Below are 8,159 nucleotides of genomic sequence, written 5' to 3'. Positions count from 1 at the left end.
AGACCTATGTGATTGATTAATTTTAAATTAAAAGTAAATTTAAAAATATTGACCTTTGGGTACTCAAAAGGCGCTTTAAAGGAAAAATGAATAAGAAGAACTAAAGTTTTAGAAATAAAATCATATATTTAATAATTTGGGTTTTAGAATTTGTGAGAGAAGATTTTTCTTGAATATTCTTTTTTTTCTCCAGGGAAAATATATTACTAAATTTTATCCAAATCTGTCTGGATGTGTACATCTTCATAGGAATACATTGGACTCCGTGGGTGCTACAGAAATGAAATGTGCTTTGCTGTGTCTGTGCTGAGAGTTCAAGATGTATTTTTTGATATCATTATCAGTCTAGAGAGTGGTGAGCCCTGAGGTAAAGTTTGGGCTAGTCTTCACTTCCCCGCATGATCTCCATGACTTATACCACTGACTTCAAATTCTTTGATGTAAAACAAATAGATTTTCAGTCTTCTGTAAAGGGTCACCAAGATGTAGATTCAAGAAAAGTCTCTATAGGCTGCCCAACACAAAAAGCAGGCAATCACTGTAAGCCCCTCTTATTTACTAAATCTATATCTGCCACTGACTACTGGAAGTGGGTATGTCTTAGTTATTTCTAAGAACAATATGTACAGTTTGTCCTTCAGAAATGCTTGGCGATTAGATAATTACTGCACTCAAGGAGACATCTTACAGCTTTTAATAGGACATTTTGTCTTTTCTGGGAGCAAAGGAGTTGTGAATGGGTATGAAAATAGTATTTGTTCAGTAATATGTTTTTGCTAGAGCACAGTTTTGGTGGCTGCAATCAGTGGAGTGATCCCTTCTAAATCTTGATGTGATATTACTGGAACTTAGTGAAGTAGAAGAGATCACTCCTTTGTTCTGATTTTTACAGGAAAATGCTTGGCTGGAAGCTTTGTAACTGCTTTTTTCTCTCTGGAGGATTGATAGTTCAGTCCTTTCAGATGTGGATCAGACATATACTCTATGGGGTGTGAAGTGGGAAGAAGGAAAGACAATAGGAAAAATGATCTTCAATGACATTAGCAATCAGCACAATTTACAAGAGTTAAAGTTACCATAGGAACACAGAGAAGAGGAAAGTTTACTGCCAGAATTAAGTAGGTACAACACACACACACACACACACACACACACACACACACGCACACAGGTTTCCAAAGGTCAAAATTTTTTTTAATTTTTATTTTTCTGCTTTTTAACTGTATCCCCAGTGCCCCCAACTTTGCTATGAAGACCAAGGCACTGTGGAATTGTGTGTCTACGTTTGGAAAGTCAGCTTGTGCCTAAATGGATTTTGAAGATATCAGGCATTCTAGGATTGAGAATGAGAATTCCTTTTGTTACAACAGGCAAGAGTAAGAGCCAATAAATAAAAGAATGCTACATTTTAATTTTCAAAGATATGATTTTTTTTTACATTTAATATCTCAAATCAGGATGTATCTTGGAATCAATAGTATGTTGCATGTGAATTGTCAGTGTTTAAAAAAAAATTGTTGATGGTAAATAGATAACAGTGCATCTTATAACTGATGGCATCTTTAGATAAGATGAAATACAGTATTTTGTTAGTGTGTAATATGTTTTTGGTTTGTAATTTATTAATTCATTTTACTTTTCTGTGGCTGCTGATGTAGTTGCCTGGTGATTTATTTCAATTTGAGCATTCAGAGTTTGAAGGTGAACTCATTAGCCAAGTAAGTGCATATCCGTCTCAGTCAGTGTATGGTACTCACAGCATCAAACAACTACAGCTTTCTTCCTAGGCTATCTAATGTATTTGTAATAGTCATTTTTTGGAAAATTGTATTTAACATGTTTAGGCTATATTGCCACATTTAAAAATCATCAACTACTTTGTCAACTTCAATATGGTAAAATTAAATTTAAAGGTCACCTTTATATCTTTATGTGTCCTTTATATCTTATTCTCTTATTTTTACAGTTATTTAAATTCCAAATATACCCTGATTGTAAATGGGGTAAAGAAGGATGACTCATTTGAAGAATCAGATAACAAAGGGGTCCCGAAAATCTGAAAAATAAAGAGAGTTAACATGATGGTAATCATGTAGACACTTTAGGAAGTTGTGCATTTGATAGAAATTTTCTAAGAGGTGACATTACTTTAGATATAAATTTTAATAGTTCCTTTTTTGTTGTAAATATCATGTTATATAGAAAATGTGTACATTTATAATATAATTTAATTTAACAACATACAATTGGCAGCCAGCTGATCATTTCTATTTTTCTGTTTTTAGAAGGAGAGTTGCTCTTTCTGCTATTTTGGAAATCACATTTTATTTTTCTCTAGGGTGACAGAAAATTATCAGAACTAAGAGGGCAATTTTATTCCTTCTAAAGTAGTTAAAATTCATTCAAACAGTTAATTTGTGTCTCCCTTGTGTATCATTTGCATCCTACTTTGAGTTTTTCCTCTTTTGTTAAAATGCCATCAGTATGTTTCTCCCTTGATAGAGGCCTCAGACATTTTTTCTTGATTTAAACTTGAATTCTTGCTCTGTCTTATTGTAACAACTACTTTTTTGTTGGAGAATAGCTTATATTTACTTAATCCCATTTAACCATGTGGAATATGGATTCCCATGAAGAAAAATCAAGCAAATTTCAGTATTATCATATTTTCTGTGGATCGATTCTCCATCTGTAATCTAAAGAAGTGGTCATGGGTAGAGGCCCTCTGAATAGCTTCTTTGCGGTAGGAAAGAGTGTTTGGCCCTCTAACTACTGTGGAATATGGGAGAAACCACACTTATTTCTGTTTTTCCTCTGGATTCTCTCCGAGTTAAAGGATAAAATAATATGTGGAAAGGAATGGAAGGAAGAAAAATTATGGAATGTTTGCACTGTCAGAGGTAGTTCAGAGAAAAGAAAACTTCTAATGTCTATTGAACTCTTGCAATGCTATAAGAAGAAGAGAATTATCTTCTTAATACTCTACATAGTTAGTACTTTACTTCTTACTTAATCTTCAAAACACTTTTTTATGTTAGGTGTTAATACCATGCTTGCTTTAGAGATTAGACAATTGAAGCTTAGAACTTAAGTAGCTTGGGCAAACTCATGCAGCTGTTGTTAGAGTGAGGATTCGAAATGAGGTTTATTTTGCTATAAAGTTCATATCCACTTTATTTTTTCTACATAATATTTTCTGTATGCAGTGAAGTTTTTAAATAATTTAAAACATCTAAGTGACATTATTGGATTTTGTGTTAGAATATCACCCTGGGAGCAGTGTGGAGACAGGTTTGATGCAAGGGAGTAATAATAGAGCCCAGAAGCCTTGAAAGCCAGTTAGAGACTTAGTTCAGTAGATGATTAATGCATAAATTACAGTGGTAGTAATAATAACATAAATAATATTTATAAGTAACATAAATAATATTTATAAACAACATAAATATTCTTTGTAATATTAGTATTATTGTAATTGCAATATTTATATTATTTCTAATATTTGTAAATAACAAAACACTGGATAAAAGACAGTCCTCTGCTGAGGACAACTTGAAAAACTGGATTAAACAATACAAACAAAAGCCTTCTATTTAAAAAGGCATCACAGTGTTAATGAAGAAATACCAGCCCCAGGATTCAAGAACAGAACAAAACCAAGATTGGCAAATTCTAGCACTTGGGCTATTTTCCCCCTAGATTATTGATAATCCTGGGGCAGTTGACAGGCAGCTGAATTTTGCTACTGACAGTCTCACAGAACTAGGGTAATAGGGTTTAGAGTCCAGGTCCCATCAAAAGCAATGGTTCTGCTAAGCATCCTTTACCTTTAGTGAGGGGTCGAAAATTACACCTTTGGAAAAAAAAAAAAGAACTAGGAATAGATAGACCTTTTCAAGGACTACAGCTCAGCTATGAATCATTTTAATCTTTGGAATTGAATTGAAGTGATCCCAGATTGTTAGTGCATCCAAGTACCTGACAAAAGCAGCCTAATTCCTCTCTAAAGGAAGGTGATGTGGTAGCTCTCAAATAATTTTCTACAACAATTTTGCAAATATAATGTCAGGTACAAAGAAAGGAATCAGGTACAAAGAATACAAGACATCCTGGATGACAGAGAAAAGCAGACAAAAGAAACAGATTCAGAAGTGCCTTAGATAATAAAGACAGAGTTAAAATAACAGCTTATCTCCTAAAAGAGAAAATAAGCAATTGAGAATTTTTTGAGAAAAACTTAAAAGAATTGTACCTGAAAACTACAATATTGTTACTGAAAATATCAAAGAATTTTTTTTCTTTTCTTTTTTTTTTTTTGAGATGGGGTCTCGCTGTGTCACCCAGCCTGTAGAGCAGTGGTGTGATCATAGCTCACTGCAGCCTCGACCTTCTGGGCTCAAGCAATCCTCCCACCTCAGCCTTCCTAGTAACTGGGACCACAGGTGCATACCACGATGCCTGGCTAATTTTTTAAATTTTTTGTAGGATGGGCTCTTTCCGTGTTGCCCACCCAGGCTGATTTCAAACTCCCGGGCTCAAGTGATCCTCCCACCTTGACCTCTCAAAGTGTTAGGAATAGAGGCATGAGCCACTGCACCGAGCTCAAGGATAGTTTTTATGAGAAGAAGAAATGCAAATGAAGAAAAATTCATGAATAAAAAATATATAAAAGGTATCACATATGAATGAAAAGATAAGAAACCCTAAGTTTTGTAGTTAGAGTTGAGAAAAACAAGATGAACGCAAGATTTGAAGAAATGTTTTGCTTTGCTGATACTTATTAAAATTAATAGAAGATATCATGCAACAGATGCAAGAGGTCTTATGAATGAGAACAACTCAAATCCTAGTATACATGTTTTAGCTATACATTTTATGAATAGCTTAGAGGGTGAATTAGAAAGTTATCTCAAAGATCACATTTCTGTAGTTGTCTTACTGACATTTCACTTTGGCCATGTTGGGTGTTTACTTCATAAACATCTCATGCTTTCAACCTATAGCCAAGTGTAAAAGAAACTTTTGGACCTTGAATGTTTATTCATTTGTATATTCTAGCAGATCCAAGACCATTTGCTGAGAAAAATTCCATCACTGTCATCAGGTTTTACCTTGGTTTGACTTGGAATAACTTTTGATGGCCCCTTGAAATGACTTTTGATGGCCCCTTGAAATCTCCCTCTCAAAGATTCACAGTAGAAACTGCTTGGGTGACTTGAAGACATCCTAAAGTAAAAAACAAAATTGTTTTAATTGTTTAATTTAGCTAAAACTGAAGTCCAAGCTCCACATCAGAACCCTTTTTGTGTATAACAGTTGTGACCCAGGGACATCCCTTGGGGAACATTATTCAACTCAATTTTGTTCTTACTAAGGTAAGAACATGTGACTCAGAGTTAAAGTGAATCTCTTAATATCTCATAGTGAAGAGTAGAGCAAGGAAAGAAAGTTTACTTATTATTTGGTTTGGTTTTTGTTTTTCTTTTAATTTGGCCTAGTTGTTTTTTTGTTAAAAAATACAGCTCTATTAAGGTGAAAATCCTAAAGTGCTCAGTCCCACTTGACAACTGAAATCACTTTGTAACCTTGCTAGCTATATCTTCTGGTGGCAATCTCTATATTTCTAAATTATGTGCATATGTTTATAATGTATGTATATATGTTATAGATGTGTATATAGTTTCATATGTATATAGTGTTATATGTATTATGATACAAATTATAATTATCTATAATGTATTATGATTTATTGATTTTAGACTATATCTTATAAGTAGTATTTGTGTTAGGTTAAGACTTAACTTACTTGAAGGACCTCACCTCGTCGTCTATCTTCTCAAGTAAATTATAACACATTAGTTATATTATGAACTGTTTAGATAGTTCACATTGAACTATCATATTGTTCAGCTTATAAATACGTAAGAATTATCCAGATATCTTTCTATAATAAAGACTGATTCCTATTTTGATGTTTGATCACTGACAGCTTTAAAGCTCCACCCCTCCCTCTTTACCTTTTGCCTCACATCTGGAAAACTGATTTACAAAAAAAGCTCAGGAGCTCCCTCCCTTGGCATTGGCGGAGAAGTTCAAACCATGTAGATCCCTACCTGGTTTCACCTCTTAATCCAATATAAGCTGGGGTCATCTATTCTTCTCATGGTTGTTTTACTACAGAAGGAATCTGATCCCTTTTCTTGGAGAATACTTTTTCCATTTACTATCTAAGTAATAAACTTTATTTCATATTTGTTAGTGTCTGTATGTCCTTCTTCCTGATATCCCCAAATTTCTCGGCAGAATATAGTGGAATATACTAGTTTCCCAAATAAAACACATTCAGCTATTGATCAGATTCCACTGTGGCAAGAGAGGATATGATTTCAATCCTTTTGTTATGGAATGAGATTTGTTTTATGGCCTAGCATAATTTTCATTTGGGTTGAATGTTTCATGATTACTTGAAAGTAAAGTATTTGCTGTTGTTCTTGGGTAGAGGATTCTGTGTATCTCAACTAGGTCAATATGGCTGATAGTATTATTGAAAGTTTCTATACTCTTACTGATCTTATATCCATGTAGTCTGTCAATTACTGAGAGATGATAGTTTAAGTCTCCAACTAGATTTGTAGATTTCTCTCTTTATCGTTGCATTTCAGTTCCATCAGTTTTTGTTTTACATACATTGGAGTGTGTAATGTACATATACTTACCATTAATTTTTTTGATACATTGATTTCTTTATCATTAGGCAATGTTCTTCTTTATCCCTGATAACATTTTCTTTTCAAAAGATATCCCCAGTATATCTTTTCTCTTCAAAAGATTACTTAGTATGATGTTCATGGCACCACTCCAATCTTCATTTGATTAGTGTTGGGTATGTGTGTATATGTATATTTGTGTGTATATATAGATATATATGTATATGTGTATATATATGTGTGTATATGTATATTTGTGTGTTTGCATATATTATTTCTGTGTACATATTTGTGTGTATATGTACATATATATGAATATGCATATATATTTGTGGGTATATGTATATTTGTGTGTGTGTATATATATATGTATACACAAAAATATACATATACACACGTATATATATACACATATATATGCGTACACACATTTTTTTCCTCTCCAATACTTTTATTTATGTCTTCATAAAGTTTTTACCCCTACAACATGTAGTTGGATCTGCTGTTTTATACAATCCAGCAATCTCTGCCTTTCATTCAGCCTGTTTAGACCATTTACTCTTAATGTAATAATTGACATAGCTGGATTTCAGTCTGCCATTTTAATAATTGTGTCTTTTCACCTCATCTAGGACTTTGGTCTTTTTTTCCCTTTCAGACCTTTTAAAAAATAGTGAGTAGTACGTATAATCCCTTTTTATTTCTACCATTGGCTTATTAATTACATAGCTTTATTACCATTCTATATATATGAATATTGACAATATAAAGGTTGCTAAAGGTTGATAATATACAGGCATACCTTGGAGCTATTGCATTATTTGTTCTGGTTCATCAAAATCATAAAAATTTTACAATAAAGAGTGCCACACAAATGTTTTTGTTTCCCAGTGCATATTAAAGTTATGTTTATACTATAATGTGCAATGGCATTATGTCTAAAAGATGTGTACACCTAAATTTAAAAATACTTAATTATAAATGCTTTCATTAAAAAATACTGAGAAAGAGACAGTACATGCTGTTGGAAAAATGGCTTCACTGATGGACTTTCTTGATGCCGTTTTGCCACAAACCTTCAATTTGTAAAGAACACAGTGTCTGCAAAGCATGGTAAAACAAAGCTATAAAACAAGGTATGCCTGTACGTCTTTAATTTACCACAGTTTACTTTCAAATAATATTGTGCCACCTCACATGTAGTATATGAACATTGTAACCGTATACCTCAATTTCCTTATTTTATCCTCTGGGCTATTGTTGCCATATAGTTAATTAATACATATATTATAAACCTCACAATATATAGTTACTCTTCAGAAAGTCAAATTCTTTTAAACTAACATCTTTTTGGGGAAAAAGGACATTTACATCTACCTTTATTTTAACGATTACTGGCAGTCTTAATTCCTTTGTGTAGATCCACATTCCTTCTGCATGAAAAAGATAATA

General features: G+C 32.9%; 1 long non-coding RNA gene across 2 annotated transcripts; it reads left to right on the top strand.

Moving 5' to 3' along the window:
- The first annotated feature begins 250 nt into the window (after nt 1-250).
- Nucleotides 251-1,412, top strand: LOC129524115 (uncharacterized). 2 transcript variants are annotated; one of them, XR_008667772.2, is made up of 2 exons: nt 251-367; nt 1,233-1,412. It is a non-coding gene; the product is annotated as an uncharacterized lncRNA (long non-coding RNA). The 2 variants fall into 2 exon arrangements; XR_008667773.1 differs by lacking the exon at nt 251-367 and adding an exon at nt 1,098-1,118.
- Nucleotides 1,413-8,159: the final 6,747 nt, after the last annotated feature.

This window comes from Gorilla gorilla, chromosome 7 (genome assembly GCF_029281585.2).
Source record: "Gorilla gorilla gorilla isolate KB3781 chromosome 7, NHGRI_mGorGor1-v2.1_pri, whole genome shotgun sequence".
Lineage (NCBI taxonomy): Eukaryota > Metazoa > Chordata > Mammalia > Primates > Hominidae > Gorilla > Gorilla gorilla.
The sequence above is the reverse complement of the archived record's forward strand: the minus strand, read 5'-3'. Positions and strand labels throughout refer to the sequence as shown.